The following is a 19,003-nucleotide window of genomic DNA, read 5'->3' as shown; positions in this document are numbered from 1 at the left end:
AAGCGCGCCATTTTGAGTTCTGTAGCTCCAGAAAATCCATTTTGAGTGCAGGGAGGTCAGAATCCAACAGCATCAGCAGTCCTTTTTCAACATCTGAATCTGATTTTTGCTCAAGTCCCTCAATTTCAGCCAGAAAATACCTGAAATCACAGAAAAACACACAAACTCATAGTAAAGTCCAGAAATGTGAATTTAACATAAAAACTAATGAAAACATCCATAAAAGTAACTAGATTCTACTAAAAACAATGCCAAAAAGCGTATAAATTATCCGCTCATCACAACACCAAACTTAAATTGTTGCTTGTCCCCAAGCAACTGAAAATCAAATAGGATAAAAAGAAGAGAATATACTATGAATTCCAAACTATCAATAAAACATAGCTTCAATTAGATGAGCGGGACTTGTAGCTTTTTGCCTCTTGAATAGTTTTGGCATCTCACTCTATCCATTGAAGTTCAGAATGATTGGCTTCTATAGGAACTCAGAGTTCAGATGGTGTTATTGACTCTTCTAGTTCAGTATGATGATTCTTGAACACAGCTTCTTTATGAGTCTTGGCTGTGGCCCTAAGCACTTTGTTTTCCAGTATTACCAACGGATACATAAATGCCACAGACACATAATTGGGTGAACCTTTTCAGATTGTGACTCAGCTTTGCTAAAGTCCCCAATTAGAGGTGTCCAGGGTTCTTAAGCACACTCTTTTTTTTGCTTTGGACCTTGACTTTAACCGCTCAGTCTCAAGTTTTCACTTGACACCTTCACGCCACAAGCACATGGTTAGGGACAGCTTGATTTAGCCGCTTAGGCCAGGATTTTATTCCTTTAGGCCCTCCTATCCACTGATGCTCAAAGCCTTGGGATCCTTTTTTATTTACCCTTGCCTCTTAGTTTTAAGGGTTATTGGCTTTTTGCTCTTGCCTCTTGGTTTTAAGAGCTTTTGGCTTTTTCTGCTTGCCTTTTCTTTTTCTTTCTATTTTTTTTTTCGCCTATTTTTTTTCTGCAAGCTTTGTTCTTTGCTGCTTTTTTTGCTTCAAGAATCATTTTTATGATTTTTCAGATTATCAAATAACATGTCTCCTAGTCATCATTCTTTCAAGAGCCAACATATTTAACATTCTTAAACAACAACTTCAAAAGACATATGCACTGTTCAAGCATACATTTAGAAAACAAGAAGCATTGTCACCACATCAATATAATTAAGCTAAGTTCAAGGATAAATTCAAAATTCATGTACTTCTTGTTCTTTTGAATTAAAACATTTTTCATTTAAGAGAGGTGATGGATTCATAGGACATTCATAACTTTAAGACATAGTTACTAACTACTAATGATCATGTAATGAAGACACAAACATAGATAAGCACATAACATAGAAAACGAAAAACAGAAAAAATAAGAACAAGGAATGAATCCACCTTAGTGATGGTGGCGTTTCCTTCTTGAGGAACCAATGATGTCCTTGAGCTCTTCTATGTCTCTTTCTTGTCTTTGTTGCTCCTCCCTCCTTGCTTTTTGATCTTCTTTAATTTCATGAAAGATGATGGAGTGCTCTTGATGTTCCACCCTTAGTTGTCCCATGTTGGCACTTAATTCTCCTAGGGAGGTGTTGATTTGCTCCCAATAGTTTTGTGGAGGAAATTGCATTTGAGGCATCTCCGGGATCTCATGGTGATGAGCTTCCTATGCCTCTTGAGCTCCATGAATGGGCTCTCTTGCTTGCTCCATCTTTTTCTTAGTGATGGGCTTTGGAGATGAACCTTTCCATCTCCCATGACTCGGAGGTGGAAGCTTTTGTCTTCCCTTTCCCTTTTCTAGAGGATTCTCCGGTCTTAGGTGCCATCAATGGTAATGGAAAAACAAAAAGCTTATGCTTTTACCACACCAAACTTAGAACTTTGCTTGCCCTCGAGCAAGAGAAGAAGAATAGAAGAAGAAGAAAAAGAAGATATAGAGGAGATGGAGGGATGTGTGTATGAATGTGAGTGGTGAATGGAAAACAGAAGGGATGACCATGAATGGAGAGAGAGAGGGTGAGGTGGGTGGGGATCCTGTGGGATTCATAGATCCTGAGATGATCCTGTGGTGTCCACAGATCTTGAGGTGATCCTGTGGTGTCCACAGATCCGGAGGTGTCAAGGATTTACATCCCTGCACCCATTAGGCATGTAAAATGCCCTTGCACACAACTCTGGGCGTTCAGCGCCAGGTTGGTGCCCATTTTGGGCGTTCAATGCCCATTTTTTGGCCATTTCTGGCGTTGAACGCCAGAACCATGCTTGTTCTGGGCGTTCAGCGCCCAGACACTGCCCATTTTGGGCGTTCAGCGCCAGAACCATGCTCTGTTCTGACGTTGAACGCCAGACAGGTGCTTCCTCCAGGGTGTGATTTTTCTTCTGTTGTTTTTGATTCCGTTTCTAAATTTTTCGTTTATTTTGTGACTCCACATGATCATGAACCTAAGAAAACATGAAAAACAAAAACAAAATTGGATAAATAAACATTGGGTTGCCTCCCAACAAGCGCTTCTTTAATGTCGATAGCTTGACAGTGGGCTCTCATGGAGCCTCACAGATGTGCAGAGCTTTGTTGAGACCTCCCAACACCAAACTTAGAGTTTGGATATGGGGGTTTGACACCAAACTTAGAGTTTGGTTGTGGCCTCACAACACCAAACTTAGAGTTTGACTGTGGGGGCTTTGGTTGACTCTGCTTGGAGAGAAGATTTTTCTGCTTCCTCTCCATGGATGCAGAGAGAGATCCTTGAGTTGTAAACACAAGGTTGTCCTTATTTAATTGAAGGATCAATTCTCCTCTGTCCACATCAATCACAGCTCTTGCTGTGGCCAGGAAAGGTCTTCCTAGGATGATGGATTCATCCTCTTCCTTTCCAGTATCTAGGACTATGAAATCAGCAGGGATGTAAAGGCCTTCAACCTTTACTAACACGTCCTCTACTTGTCTATAAGCCTGTTTTCTTGAATTATCTGCCATCTCTAATGAGATTTTAGCAGCTTGCACCCCATAGATTCCCAATTTCTCTATTATAGAGAGGGGCATGAGGTTTATACCTGAACCTAGGTCACACAGAGCTTTAAAGATCATGGTGCCTATGGTACAAGGTACTATGAACTTTCCAGGATCCTGTCTCTTCTGAGGCAATGTCAGTTGATCCAGATCACTTAGTTCATTGGTGAACAGGGGAGGTTCATCTTCCCAAGTTTCAATACCAAATAATTTGGCATTCAGCTTCATGATTGCACCAAGAAACTTGGCAGTTTGCTCTTCAGTAACATCCTCATTCTCTTCAGAAGAGGAATACTCATCAGAGCTCATGAATGGCATAAGGAGGTTCAATGGAATCTCTATGATCTCTAGATGAGTCTCAGATTCCTTTGGTTCCTCAGAGGGAAACTCCTTATTGATCACTGGACGTCCCAAGAGGTCTTCCTCCTTGGGATTCACGTCCTCTCCTTCCCTTACAGGTTCGGCCATGGTGCTTATGTTAATGGCCTTGCACTCTCCTTTTGGATTCTCTTCTGTATTGCTTGGGAGAGTACTAGGAGGGATTTCAGTGATCCTTTTACTCAGCTGGCCCACTTGTGCTTCCAAATTTCTAATGGAAGACCTTGTTTCATTCATGAAACTCACAGTGGCCTTAGATAGATCAGAGACTAAATTTGCTAAGCTAGATGGATTCTGCTCAGAATTCTCTGTCTGTTACTGAGTGGATGATGGAAAAGGCTTGCTATTGCTAAACCTGTTTCTTCCACCATTATTAAAGCCTTGTTGAGGCTTTTGATCCTTCCATGAGAAATTTGGATGATTTCTCCATGATGGATTATAGGTGTTTCCATAAGGTTCACCCATGTAATTTACCTCTGCTATTGCAGGGTTCTCAGGATCATAAGCTTCTTCTTCAGGAGAAGCCTCTTGAGTACTGTTGGATGTAGCTTGCATTCCATTCAGACTCTGAGAAATCATATTGACTTGCTGAGTCAATATTTTGTTCTGAGCCAGTATGGCATTCAGAGTATCAATTTCAAGAACTCCCTTCTTCATAGGCGTCCCATTACTCACAGGATTCCTCTCAGAAGTATACATGAACTGGTTATTAGCAACCATGTCAATGAGTTCTTGAGCTTCTGCAGGCGTTTTCTTTAGGTGAATGGATCCACCTGCAGAAGTATCCAATGACATCTTTGATAGCTCAGATAAACCATCATAGAATATATCCAGGATGGTCCATTCTGAAAGCATGTCAGAAGGACACTTTTTGGTCAGCTGTTTGTATCTTTCCCAAGCTTCATAGAGGGATTCACCTTCTTTTTGTCTGAAGGTTTGAACATCAGCTCTAAGCTTGCTCAGCTTTTGAGGAGGAAAGAACTTGGCTAAGAAAGCCGTGACCAGCTTATCCCAGGAGTTCAGGCTATCTTTAGGGTGAGAGTCCAACCATATTCTAGCTCTGTCTCTTACAGCAAATGGGAAAAGCATGAGCCTGTAGACTTCAGGATCTACTCCATTAGTCTTAATAGTATCACAGATCTGCAAGAATTCAGTTAAGAACTGAAAAGGATCTTCAGATGGAAGTCCATGAAACTTGCAGTTCTGCTGCATCAGAGAAACTAGCTGAGGTTTCAGCTCAAAATTGTTTGCTCCAATGGTAGGAATGGAGATGCTTCTTCCATGTAAATTGGAATTAGGTGCAGTAAAGTCACCAAGCATTCTCCTTGCATTATTATTATTTTTGGCTGCCATCTCCTCTTCCTGTTCGAAAATTTCTGAAAGGTTATCTCTGGATTGTTGTATTTTAGCTTCTCTTAGTTTCCTCTTCAGAGTCCTTTCAGGTTCTGGATCTGCTTCAACAAGAATATTCTTGTCCTTGCTCCTGCTCATATGACAAAACAGAGGGCACAGAAAAAATAATAATAATAATAATAGGGGTCCTTTATACCACAGTATAGAGGTCCCTGTGTGAGTGGAAGAAAAGAAGGGGACAAAGAATGTAATGTAAGGAAAGAAACACAAGGGTGAGGAGAGCAGAGATGTGAGATGAGGAGATGTTAGTAGATGAATAAATAAATAGAAGGAGATGAGAGAGAGAGAGAGGATTTTCGAAAATAATTTTTAAAAAAGAGTTAGTGATTTTCGAAAATAGTTTTTGAAAAAGGTTAGTAGTTTTTCGAAAATTAAAATCAAAAATTAAAATAATTAGTTAATTAAAAAGAAATTTTGAAAAAGGGGGAAGATATTTTCGAAAATTAGAGAGAGAGAGTTAGTTAGGTAGTTTTGAAAAAGATAAGAAACAAACAAAAAGTTAGTTAGTTAGTTGAAACAAATTTTGAAAAGATAAGAAGTTAGGAAGTTAGAAAAGATATTTTGAAATCAAATTTTTGAAAAGGATAAGATAAGAAGATATTTTTGAAAAGATATGATAGAAATTAGTTTTGAAAAAGATTTGATTTTTAAAAATCACAATTAATGACTTGATTCACAAGAAATCACAAGATATGATTCTAGAACTTAAAGTTTGAATCTTTCTTAACAAGCAAGTAACAAACTTGAAATTTTTGAATCAAAACATTAATTGATGATGTTATTTTCGAAAATTATGAGATAAAATAAGAAAAAGATTTTTGAAAAATATTTTTGGAATTTTCGAAAATAACTAAGAAATTTGAAAAATATTTGATTTTTGAAAAAGATTTTGAAAAAGATAAGATTTCAAATTGAAAATTTGATTTGACTCATAAGAAACAACTTGATTTTTAAAAATTTTTGAAAAAGTCAATCCAAATTTTTGAATTTGATGAGAGAAAAAAGGAAAGATATTTTTTTTTATTTTTGAATTTTTATGATGAGAGAGAAAAACAAGAAAAAGGATGCAATGCATGAGAATTTTGGATCAAAACAATGAATGCATGCAAGAATGCTATGAATGTCAAGATGAACACCAAGAACACGATGAAGATCATGATGAACATCAAGAACATATTTTTGAAAAATTTTTAATGTAAAGAAAACATGCAAGACACCAAACTTAGAATTCTTTAATGCTTAGACACTAAGAATCCAAGAATGCATATGAAAAACAAGAAAAGACACAAAACATGCAAATGCAAAGATCAAACAAGAAGACTCACCAAGAACAACTTGAAGATCATGAAGAACACTATGAATGCATGAATTTTCGAAAAATGCAAGATGAATATGCAATTGACACCAAACTTATAACATGACTCAAGACTCAAACAATAACACAAAAAATATTTTTGATTTTTATGATTTTCTAATTTTTTTGTATTTTTTTTTCGAAACTTATTATGAAAAAGAAAAATAAGGATTCCAAAATTTTTAATATGAATTCCAGGAATCTTATGCTCTTTAGTCTAAAGCTCCAATCAAAGGGTCAGGCATGGCTTAATAGCCAGCCAAGCTTTAGAAGATATTGATAATTTTTTTCTGTATAGAGCAACTAAGTGTGTGAGAATCTCTTCATTTGTGATGGCAAGTTGAAATCCCAGTCCAAAAAATTAGACATGGCTTACAGCCAGCCAGGCTTCAACATGCTTCATGAAACACTAGAATTCATATTTAAAAATTCTGAAGAAAAATATATTTTTGAAAACATTTTTATTTTAAAATTTTTTTTTGAAAAATTTTTGAAGAGAAAACAAAAAGAAAATTACCTAATCTGAGCAACAAGATGAACCGTCAGTTGTCCAAACTCGAACAATCCCCGGCAACGGCGCCAAAAACTTGGTGTTGTTGCCGGATCCAAACTAGGCACTGATGTTACCGGACCAAAAGCTTGCCGAAAACTCAAACAATCCCCGGCAACGGCGCCAAAAACTTGGTGCGCAGAAATTGTGATTACACTTTGATTATGTAAAATTCATTGCTCTTTCTTTCCCTGGTAATGGCGCCAAAAATATGATGCCAATACCATGGTTCACAACTTCGCACAACTAACCAGCAAGTGCACTGGGTCGTCCAAGTAATACCTTACGTGAGTAAGGGTCGAATCCCACGGAGATTGTTGGTATGAAGCAAGCTATGGTCACCTTGTAAATCTCAGTCAGGCAGATATAAAATAGTAATGGGGTTTTCAAATATAATTAATAATTAAACAGAAAATAGGGATAGAAATACTTATGTAAATCATTGGTGAGAATTTCAGATAAGCGTATAGAGATGCGTTTGTTCCTCTGAATCTCTGCTTTCCTGCTATCTTCATCCAATCAGTCTTACTCCTTTCCATGGCTGGCTTTATGCAAGGGCATCACCGTTGTCAGTGGCTACATCCCCTCCTCTCAGTAAAAATGGTTAACGCACCCTGTCACGGCACGGCTATTCATCTGTCGGTTCTCGATCATGCTGGAATAGGATTCACCCTCCTTTTGCGTCTGTCACTAACGCCCAGCACTCACGAGTTTGAAGCTCGTCACAGTCATTCAATCATTGAATCCTACTCGGAATACCACAGACAAGGTTTAGACTTTCCGTATTCTCTTGAATGCCGCCATCATTCTAGCTTACACCACGAAGATTCTGATTAAGAGATATAAGAGATACTCATTCAATCTAATGTAGAACGGAAGTGGTTGTCAGGCACGTGTTCATAGGGAATGATGATGATTTTCACATTCATCACATTCAGGTTGAAGTGCGAATGAATATCTTAGAAGCGAAATAAGTTGAATTGAATAGAAAATAGTAGTACTTTCCATTAATCCTTGAGGAACAGCAGAGCTCCACACCTTAATCTATGGAGTGCAGAAACTCTACCGTTGAAAATACATAAGTGAAAGGTCCAGGCATGGCCGAGATGGCCAGCCCCTCTGATCTAAGAACTAGGCATCCAAAGATGAAAATACAATAGTCAAAAGTCCTATTTATAATAAACTAGCTACTAGGGTTTACAGAAGTAAGTAATTGATGCATAAATCCACTTTCGGGGCCCACTTGGTGTGTGCTTGGGCTGAGCTTTAACTTTCCACGTGCAGAGGCCATTTGTGGAGTTGAACGCCAGGTTTTGATCCATTTCTGGCGTTCAACTCTGGTTCTTGATCCATTTCTGGCGCTGAACTCCAGAATTGGGCAGAGAGCTGGCGTTGAACACCAGTTTACGTCATCTATCCTCGAGCAAAGTATGGACTATTATATATTGCTGGAAAGCCCTGGATGTCTACTTTCCAACGAAATTGGAAGCGCACCATTTTTAATTCTGTAGCTCCAGAGAATCCATTTTGAGTGCAGGGAGGTCAGAATCCAACAGCATCAGCAGTCCTTTTTCAACATCTGAATCTGATTTTTGCTCAAGTCCCTCAATTTCAGCCAGAAAATACCTGAAATCACAGAAAAACACAAAAACTCATAGTAAAGTCCAGAAATGTGAATTTAACATAAAAACTAATGAAAACATCCCTAAAGGTAACTAGATTCTACTAAAAACAATGCCAAAAAGCGTATAAATTATCCGCTCATCACCCTCCCTTCCCTATATAAAGCCCTCCATTCTTCCTCATTTTCACACAACACAACCCTCTCTTCCCCTTCTTGGCCGACTACACCTCTCCCTTCTCTCTTCCATATTTTCTTCTTCTTCTTCTATTCTTTCTTCTTTTGCTCGAGGGCGAGCAATATTCTAAGTTTGGTGTGGTAAAAACATAAGCTTTTTGTTTTTCCATTACCATTGATGGCACCTAAGACCGGAGAATCCCCTAGAAAAGGGAAAGGGAAGACAAAAGCTTCCACCTCTGACTCATGGGAGATGGAAAGATTCATCTCCAAAGCTCATCAAGACCACTTCTATGATGTTGTGGCCAATAAGAAGGTGATCCTCGAGGTCCCTTTCAAACTCAAGAGAAATGAGTATCCGGAGATCCGACATGAGATCCATAGAAGAGGTTGGGAAGTTCTAACAAACCCCATTCAACAAGTCAGAATTCTAATGGTTCAAGAGTTCTATGCTAATGCATGGATCACAAGGAACCATGATCAAAGTAAGAACCCGAACCCAAAGAATTATCTCACCATGGTTCGGGAGAATTACTTAGATTTTAGTCCGGAAAATGTAAGGTTGGCGTTCAACTTGCCAATAATGGAAGAGAACGCACGCCCCTACACAAGGAGAGTCAACTTTGATCAAAGGTTGGACCAAGTCCTCATGGACAAATGTGTGGAAGGAGCTCAATGGAAGATTGACTCAAAAGGCAAACCGGTTCAACTGAGAAGACTGGACCTTAAGCCTGTAGCTAGAGGATGATTGGAGTTTATTCAACGCTCAATCATTCCCACTAGCAACCGGTCTGAAGTTACTATAGACCGGGCCATCATGTTCCACATCATTATGATTGGAGAAGAGGTGGAGGTTCATGAGATTATACCTCAAGAACTCTACAAGGTGGCTGACAAGTCCTCCACTATGGCAATGTTAGCTTTTCCTCACCTCATTTGCCATCTATGCAATTCGGCTGGAATTGACATAGAAGAAGACATTCCCATTGAGGAAGAGAAGCCCATCATTAAGAAAAGGATGGAGCAAACAAGAGAGCCAATTCATGGAGCTCAAGAGACGCATGAAGCTCATCACCATGAGATCCCGGAGATGCCTCAAATGCATTTTCCTCCACAAAACTATTGGGAGCAAATCAACACCTCCCTAGGAGAATTAAGTTCCAACATGGGACAATTAAGGGTGGAACATCAAGAGCACTCCATCATCCTTCATGAAATTAGAGAAGATCAAAAAGCAATGAGGGAGGAGCAACAAAGACAAGGAAGAGACATAGAAGAGCTCAAGGACATCATTGGTTCCTCAAGAAGGAAACGCACCATCACTAAGGTGGACTCATTCCTTGTTCTTACATTCTCTGTTTTTCGTTTTCTATGTTAAGTGCTTATCCATGTTTGTGTCTTCACTACATGATCATTAGTATTTAGTAACTATGTCTTAAAGTTATGAATGTCCTATGAATCCATCACCTCTCTTAAATGAAAAATGTTTTTAATTCAAAAGAACAAGAAGTACATGAGTTTCGAATTTATCCTTGAACTTAGTTTAATTATATTGATGTGGTGACAGTGCTTCTTGTTTTCTGAATGAATGCTTGAACAGTGCATATGTATTTTGAAGTTGTTGTTTAAGAATGTTAAATATGTTGGCTCTTGAAAGAATGATGACAAGGAGACATGTTATTTGATAATCTGAAAAATCACAAAAATGATTCTTGAAGCGAGAAAAAGCAGCAAAGAACAAAGCTTGCAGAAAAAAAAGGGCGAAAAAAATAAAAAGAAAAAGCAAGCAGAAAAAGCCAAAAGCTCTTAAAACCAAGAGGCAAGAGCAAAAAAAAGCCAATAACCCTTAAAACCAAAAGGCAAGGGTAAATAAAAAGGATCCCAAGGCTTTGAGCATCAGTGGATAGGAGGGCCTAAAGGAATAAAATCCTGGCCTAAGCGGCTAAACCAAGTTGTCCCTAACCATGTGCTTGTGGCGTGAAGGTGTCAAGTGAAAACTTGAGACTGAGCGGTTAAAGTCAAGGTCCAAAGCAAAAGAAGAGTGTGCTTAAGAACCCTGGACACCTCTAATTGGGGACTTTAGCAAAGCTGAGTCACAATCTGAAAAGGTTCACCCAATTATGTGTCTGTGGCATTTATGTATCCGGTGGTAATACTGGAAAACAAAGTGCTTAGGGCCACGGCCAAGACTCATAAAGTAGCTGTGTTCAAGAATCAACATACTGAACTAGGAGAATCAATAACACTATCTGAACTCTGAGTTCCTATAGATGCCAATCATTCTGAACCTCAATGGATAAAGTGAGATGCCAAAACTATTCAAGAGGCAAAAAGCTACAAGTCCCGCTCATCTGATTGGAGCTATGTTTCATTGATAGTTTGGAATTTATAGTATATTCTCTTCTTTTTATCCTATTTGATTTTCAGTTGCTTGGGGACAAGCAATAATTTAAGTTTGGTGTTGTGATGAGCGGACAATTTATACGCTTTTTGGCATTGTTTTTAGTATGTTTTTAGTAGGATCTAGTTACTTTTAGGGATGTTTTCATTAGTTTTTATGATAAATTCACATTTCTGGACTTTACTATGAGTTTGTGTATTTTTCTATGATTTCAGGTATTTTCTGGCTGAAATTGAGGGACTTGAGCAAAAATCAGATTCAGAGGTTGAAGAAGGACTGCTGATGCTGTTGGATTCTGACCTCCCTGCGCTCAAAGTGGATTTTCTGGAGCTACAAAACTCAAAATGGCACACTTCCAATTGTGTTGAAAAGTAGACATCCAGGGCTTTCCAGAAATATATAATAGTCCATACTTTGGCCGCGTTTAGACGACATAAAAGGGCATTGAACGCCAGTTCTACGCTGCTGTCTGGAGTTAAACGCCAGAAACACGTCATAAACCAGAGTTGAACGCCAGAAATACGTTACAACCTGGCGTTCAACTCCAGAAAGAGCCTCTGCATGTGTAACATTCAAGCTCAGCCCAAGCACATACCAAGTGGGCCCCGGAAGTGGATTTATGCATCAATTACTTACTTCTGTAAACCCTAGTAGCTAGTTTATTATAAATAGAACCTTTTACTATTGTATTAGACATCTTTGGAACATCCTGGATTGTATTTTTGATCCTGTGATCACGTTTTGGGGCTGGCCTCTCGGCCATGCCCGAACCTTTCACTTATGTATTTTTCAACGGTAGAGTTTCTACACTCCATAGATTAAGGTATGGAGCTCTGCTGTTCCTCATGAATTAATGCAAAGTACTACTATTTTTCTATTCAATTCAACTTTTTCCGCTTCTAAGATATTCATTCGCACTTCAACCTGAATGTGATGAACGTGACAATCATCATCATTCCCCACGAACGTGTGCCTGACAACCACTTCCGTTCCACCTTAGATTGAATGAGTATCTCTTGGATCTCTTAATCAGAATCTTCGTGGTATAAGCTAGATTGATGGTGGCATTCATGAGAGTCCGGAAAGTCTAAACCTTGTCTGTGGTATTCTGAGTAGGACTCTGGGATTGAATGACTGTGACGAACTTCAAACTCACAATTTTCTGGGCGTAGTGACAGACGCAAAAGGAGGGTGAATCCTATTCCAGTATGATCGAGAACCTCAGATGATTAGCCGTGCTGTGACAGAGCATTTGGACCATTTTCACAAGAGGATGGGATGCAGCCATTGACAACGGTGATGCCTCCAGACGATTAGCCATGCAGTGACAGCGCATCGGACCATTTTCTAGAGAGGATAAAAAGTAGCCATTGACAACGGTGATGTCCTTACATAAAGCCAGCCATGGAAAGGAGTAGGATTGGTTGGATGAAGACAGCAGGAAAGCAGAGGTTCAGAGGAACGAAAGCATCTCTATACGTTTATCTGAAATTCTCACCAATGATATACATAAGTATTTCTATCTTTATTTTCTGTTTATTTATTATGATTTTCGAAAACTCCATAATCAATTATTATCCGCCTGACTGAGATTTACAAGATGACCATAGCTTGCTTCATACCAACAATCTCTGTGGGATCGACCCTTACTCACGTAAGGTTTATTACTTGGACGACCCAGTGCACTTGCTGGTTAGTTGTATCGAAGTTGTGAATGAAAAACAATTTATTAAGACGTGCGTACAGAGTTTTTTGGCGCCGTTGCCTGAGATCACAATTTCGTGCACCAAGTATGAATAAGTTCCACATCGTCATAGGCTTGATGGGTAGGAGACAAGTGCCCAGCAACGGCCACCTCTTCGGGAAGGGGGGAAGCCTGCACCTCGGCCGGATTCTTCTCGGACATCGCGGTGTCCTGGGGAGAGGGCACAGCCTGATCCCCCTTCTCCACAGAAGGGCCTTCTGGCTTCCCGGCGTCCTCGCCGGCCTTCTCCTCATCACTATCCTCCAAGAAGGTCTTGACTAAGTTTTCAAGCCCAGTCACGGAAGCAGACATCTCCACTACAATAGAAAAGCAAATGCATTAGTCGTGAAGTCGGGAAGAACAAACCAAGCAATAAACAATGCAAATACATAAAGACAGAACAACTCACAAATATAATTCCGGGCGGACTCCTGTTCGCCCATGAGGAGGTGGGGGTTCACGGGGTTCTTCCCAAAAAGAGTGAACAACACATCAGCAATCCTTTTATTCGCAGGGGACATCCCCTTGTAGGTCACTTTAATGAAAGAATTCGACCCTGCCCCGAAGCTCCAATAAGTCGGGATGAGGCATTCCCCCTCTAGTGATAACCAAAAAGGATGGCAACCCTTAACAGGACGAACCTTGAAGAATTTGTCCTTGAACCCATGATAAGAGTCCTCGAACAGGCCAAATATCCTCCGGCCTTGGGCAGACCGGAAAGACAAAAATCCTTTCCTCGCCTTCCCTTGTTTGGAGGGGTTGGTAAGGTTGAAGAAGAAGAGGAAGACATCCACTGACGCCGGCAGCTCGAGATATTCACAAACCATCTCGAAACAGCGGATAAAAGCCCAGCTGTTCGGATGGAGTTGCGACGGTGACACGGATATCCGATTAAGGAGAGACATCTGGAAATCGGAGAATGGCAGACGGATGCCGACCTGGGTGAACATGGCTTTGTAAAACCAAATCCAGTCGGCGACCCGGGGAGAACGGAAATTAATCTCGTACAATCGCTCGTTGGGTGCAGGGACGAAGGTCTCGTAATTGGTCTCCTCATCTGTCCCCCCGCACAGATACCCGGCTTGCCGGAACTCCGTCAACTCCTCCAGATCCATCTGGTTCGGCGAGTCCTTTACGTCTGAGGTCACCCAGGCGTAGGGGTCATAGTTCGCCGCGGAGGTAGAAGCCCGGGAGACGATGCGAGGCATACCTACAGTGGGGGTACCACTCCATTAGTCTATGAGGTCGGGAGCCCGGAAAAAACCCAAAAACTACGTTTATCCTATTCAACAGTTAAGATCAAGTATGGCCAAAGCTACACCTATCCCGAAAGCCACCTAAAAACCTACCCTGGAATGGTACCCCTCCCCTAACACGTCTACCTAGCATCAAAAGGTCATATAGCAACAAATTCCAAACAAGACAGCAAGAACAAGCAAATACAAGCAACAAGCATACAATAACAGAGAAGAAAAGAGAGAAGTCCGAGGATTACCTGAATTTGTTGCGAAAGTTAGAAGGATGAGAGGAAGATGTTCGAAGAAACTGTAATAGCACTCTGGAATTTCTGAGGGAAGAAGAGGGAGATAACAAGGAAATGGAAGAAATAGGAGCGTAAAAAGAAAGAAAAGTGGGAGGTAAACTATTTAAAACTGCCACTCAGAAAGCGCGAAAGACTTGGAGGTAAAATAGTATTTACACACGGGGTTTTGCAACCCATTATGAGCATTTAATGCGCAGCGCGAGGAACGAAGTGACAAACGGTTGCCTCAGCAACCAAGAGACACGCGCGCAGGGGGCATGTCCCTTCCACGAGCGGCCGACCTAACGATGATGAATGAAATGCGAAGTAACACACCACTGATAGCTCCCACGACTATCACTGGCGCGTGGGGGCACTGTTACGGCCTGGCCCAAACCCTCCACGGGTCGGCCCGACCCGAGTGCCACCAGACCCAGACGGTCATAGTGAGGCGCCCCGCAACCAACCCGGACGCGCGTCCCAGACAGCTCATTCACGGCTGTAGGAGAACGTCCCAGAGAAAGTGGGCTTGTCCTTGTAGGGCCCATCCCTGACACAATATATAAGGGGAAGAATTTACCCTTCCCCCAAGGTACGTCACATATCACACCACCCTTTTCCGCCTACACATTTACTAACAAGAGCGTCGGAGTGTCTTTGCAGGTGACACCCCCCCTTTTATACGAAGTACTCGGGACCTCGCATACACCTGCCCAGCAGTCCACAACCTGACGAGCCCCTACCACTTCCCAAAAGTCCAACCCGAACCGTCCGGTAACCGACCAACCGAACAAATAACATATAATTTGATATTACAATGTATATGATAAAAAAAACATCAACAAGTGTTACCATATAATTATATATTTTTTTGGTGACTTATTCAAATAGGCATAGTCAATATCATTTCATAAGTCCCAATTTAACTACCAATTGACTTAGTAGAAGATTAGTGTTAATGGGTATTAAATTGACTAATTTAGACTCTCAAATCATCAATCCAATTAGACACAGTGACTCAAGATCACTCAATTCCTTTAACTTAGGCCAAGAGTATAAAAAATTACTCTATAATTAAAGAAAATATTTCATCAAACATTTAGTATGCACTAATCAAAGACATGAATAAATAACAAACATGAAAAATAGAACTACCCACTACATATAATCACTATCAAAGACCATAATAAACATAAAAAGAACATAAAACTTCAAATTCAATTAAAGAAAATTCAATATCCACGAGAGTTCAAACTAGAATCATAAATAATAAAAGTGAACAATTAACAAGCAACTATGAAACTGAGAGTGCAACAACTAGTAATTCAAAAAGGAAACTAGAATTAAACAAGATGCAAATCAAAGTGCATTAACAAAAGTGTAATGATCCTAAGAAAACCTAGAGAGAAGGTAGAATTTCTCTTCCTAAAAACTAAAAACCAAAAATTGAGTACATTTTCTATCTATGAGAATGTATGTTGCTCCCCCTCCATCCTTCCATCAATTAGCTTCCATTTGGGCTTGGAAATGGGTCCAAAAGTCTTTAGAAATCGCCCCTCACGTGTTTCTTTAATGAGGCGCGTTTTGGCTATCTCGTGTATGCAACAGGTGCATGCATACGCGAGATTGTCAAAACTCAAGGGTCGCGTACACGGCCATGGTCTTGCGTATGTGGGACTGTCAAGATTCAGGTGATGCGTACGCGGGTGTGATCTCATGTGCGCGGGCTGGCAAAACTCCCAAGCTTCCAATCTTCTTGATTCCTCACTTTTGCATGCTATCTTCTTCACTCTTCCATGCCATTTTCATCATATATATCCTAAAATACTTGAACACACATGTCAAGGCACCAAATGGGGTGAATAAGTGAAATAAATCAATAAATCAAAGCCTCAAAAAGCATGCTTTAGTTATTGAAGCACAAATAGGAGGAAATCATAAAAACATGCGATTTCAATGAACAGTTGTGCGAAAAGCCGACAATGCAAAACCTAACTACCTATTAACTATCTATTGCCACATATTCATGCATCCAAATTTAGTACAATACATATGCATGGATACCACCATTTATTTTGGGGTATTTTGTCCCCTTTTATTGCTTTCTTTTAATGCATATGATTAAGGTATTGAATACAAGAATATGTGCTCAACTATCTTTTTTACATTTTCACAAAAATATACAATACCCATTTCCCAAACCAGATGTTCCCAACCAAATTTTCTCACACTTAAACTGAGCACACTCTCACTAGTCTAAGCTAACCAAGGATTCAAATTAAGACATTTATTGTTTTCCGCTTAGAATTAGTGATGTGTTAAAATAGAGAACAAATGGGGTAAAATAGGCTCAACATTGGTTTGCAAAGGATGATGAAAGGTCAAGGCCATATGGATATGTGAGCTTAGTGAAACAAAGGCCTCAATCACATAAGTGCATGCATACATCAAACAATAAAAATATAGAATCAAGCAAGACAAAGATCACAGTCTTAGAGAAAACAATACACACTGAATCAAAATATTGGTTGATAAGATGCAACTAATCAATACGCTCAAAATCTTACTGGGTTTGTATGTTCTAGCTCTAAAACCATGTTCCAAAATAAAGTTCTTCAAGCAAGTTCAACAAAAATTTAATTCAAATTAGTGAAATGCCCTAGAATAGTTTCTTGAAAAGGAAATCATTACTTCAACCAAGTAGTACCTAAATGCAAACAACTAACTACACATGAAATCTATCATGCAATGCAACAACTAGCTAACAAAGAAGATTAAGAATTGGTGTTGGTGAAAGGTAGTAGTTCCCCACGGAAGTCGGTTGTCGACCTCCCCACACTTAAAAATTGCACCATCCTCGGTGCATACAAAGATGAGCAGAGTGGACTAGGTGGGTTGCTGCAACTGATGAGTTTTTTTAAAAGATTGTGCAGAAGAACTTATTTGTTGCCCCATTTAGAAGCTTTTCCATTCCCCTCTTGGTGGCCAGCCTAAAAGGAGAGAAGAAGGAAGAAGAATAGCCCACAAACAAAGATGTCAAAATAAATAAAATATAGGTGGGCTAATGCCAAATAAGAGTGGGATTCTCAACTACATGGTAGCTACAACATGTAAGTGAGAAAGCAATATAAGCGAATTGCATATCAACTAAAACTTGATGCAAGAGTAAAGTTTAAGCATAAGTAAATAGCATGAAGAGAGCACTCGGGAGCATCAAGTTCAAATAGGAAAGAGTGGGTCATGAAAGACAATATGAGTTCATATCAATGCACAAAGAATGCAAGTGTCACAAAAGATAAGCATTGACCTATAAATATCATCACCCAATAATACAAAACAAGTCACGAAGCACCAAAACAATGCAAGAAATATTCAACAGTTAAGTAGGAGAATTCAACACCAATGGAAAGATAGCGAACTTAGAAAAGAAAATAAGAACAAGTAGCAAAATTAAAATGCAATAAATGAAGGTTTGCAAATGCAATAAACAAAACAGAATGAAAGAGAATAAAGATGAGAAGTGAAGGGAATGAAGAAGAAAAAAGGTAGAAAGAAAGAAGAATGAGAGAAAAAAGAAGAAAAAAGGAAAAGAGAAGCGATACGTAAGCGTCGTCCACGCACACGTGAAGATAGTAGATTCAGGAGGCGACGCGTACGCGTGGGAAGCAGAAAAGCGAAGGTGACGCGTAAGCGTCGGTCACGTGTACGCGTGATACGTTTTCGTGCTACTCGCACATCACTTGCACAGTTTCATCACAACTCTCTGGTTTTTGTACCAGAGGCAGCATTAAGAGACGACGCGTGCGCGTCGGCCACGCCCACACGTGGAAGGTCGAAAATTCAAATGACGTGTATGCGTCAGCGAGGCGCACGTGTGGGTTGTGTTGTGCTCCTATTACCCCACCCGCACAGTTCTAGCACAACTCTCTTATTTTTGTACCAGGGATTGCAGCAAGAGCATACGACGCGTGCACATCGGTCACGCGCACGCGTGGACAAGGAAAATTTGTAGATGACGCGTACGCGTCAGCGAGGCTTACGCGTGGGGTGGACCTTTTTTTTTATAATAAACTAACAAGCTACCAAAGCAATGCTAATTAATATTAAATAAGCTAAACCACAACTTAAACTAAATAATTTTAACTAAAAATGAAAATTTAACTTATTACCAAGGTTGCGAGAACCGGACCGGTCAATAAACCGGTAAGGTCACTGGTTCAATGGTTTACTGGTTCGACCGGGGTTCAACCGGGGTTCGACCGGTTTAATTAAATATTAAAAAAAATTATTAAAAAATTATATATAATTTTAAACATATATATTCATCCTATAATTTTTACCAATAGAACTGAAATGTTCTGGGATTCATGCTTTGTAAACCAAAATAAAGAAACTCTTCATCACAAATCATAATTAACAACCACTCAGACTTAATCCAAAAAATATCAAATTATTTCAAAATCATTCTAATAAACAACTCATAATAATTATAATCAACAAAAAAAAAAACAAAAACAGCAACTCACAATGGTTACAATCAACCAAAAAAAATGCAACAGCAACAAAAGTTCTGTCCAGAAATCAGACTCCAAATTCAACAGAAGGGCAATTCAGAATCTGAGGATCATTATAATCAACTCCAATTTCATAAACATTGGTAACTCAGAATAAAATAATAAATTCACAAAATCAGTAACACAAATATTTGAGGATCAACAATAAATTCTTTCCAGTAAATTTAACAAAATAAGCACAAGTTTCATAAACATTGGCAACTCAGAATAAAATAACAAATTCACAAAATCAGTA

The sequence above is a fragment of the Arachis ipaensis genome, chromosome B4 (assembly GCF_059453495.1).
Source record: "Arachis ipaensis isolate K30076 ecotype BB chromosome B4, ASM5945349v1, whole genome shotgun sequence".
Taxonomy (NCBI): Eukaryota; Viridiplantae; Streptophyta; class Magnoliopsida; order Fabales; family Fabaceae; genus Arachis; species Arachis ipaensis.
Note: the sequence above shows the minus strand (reverse complement) of the source record.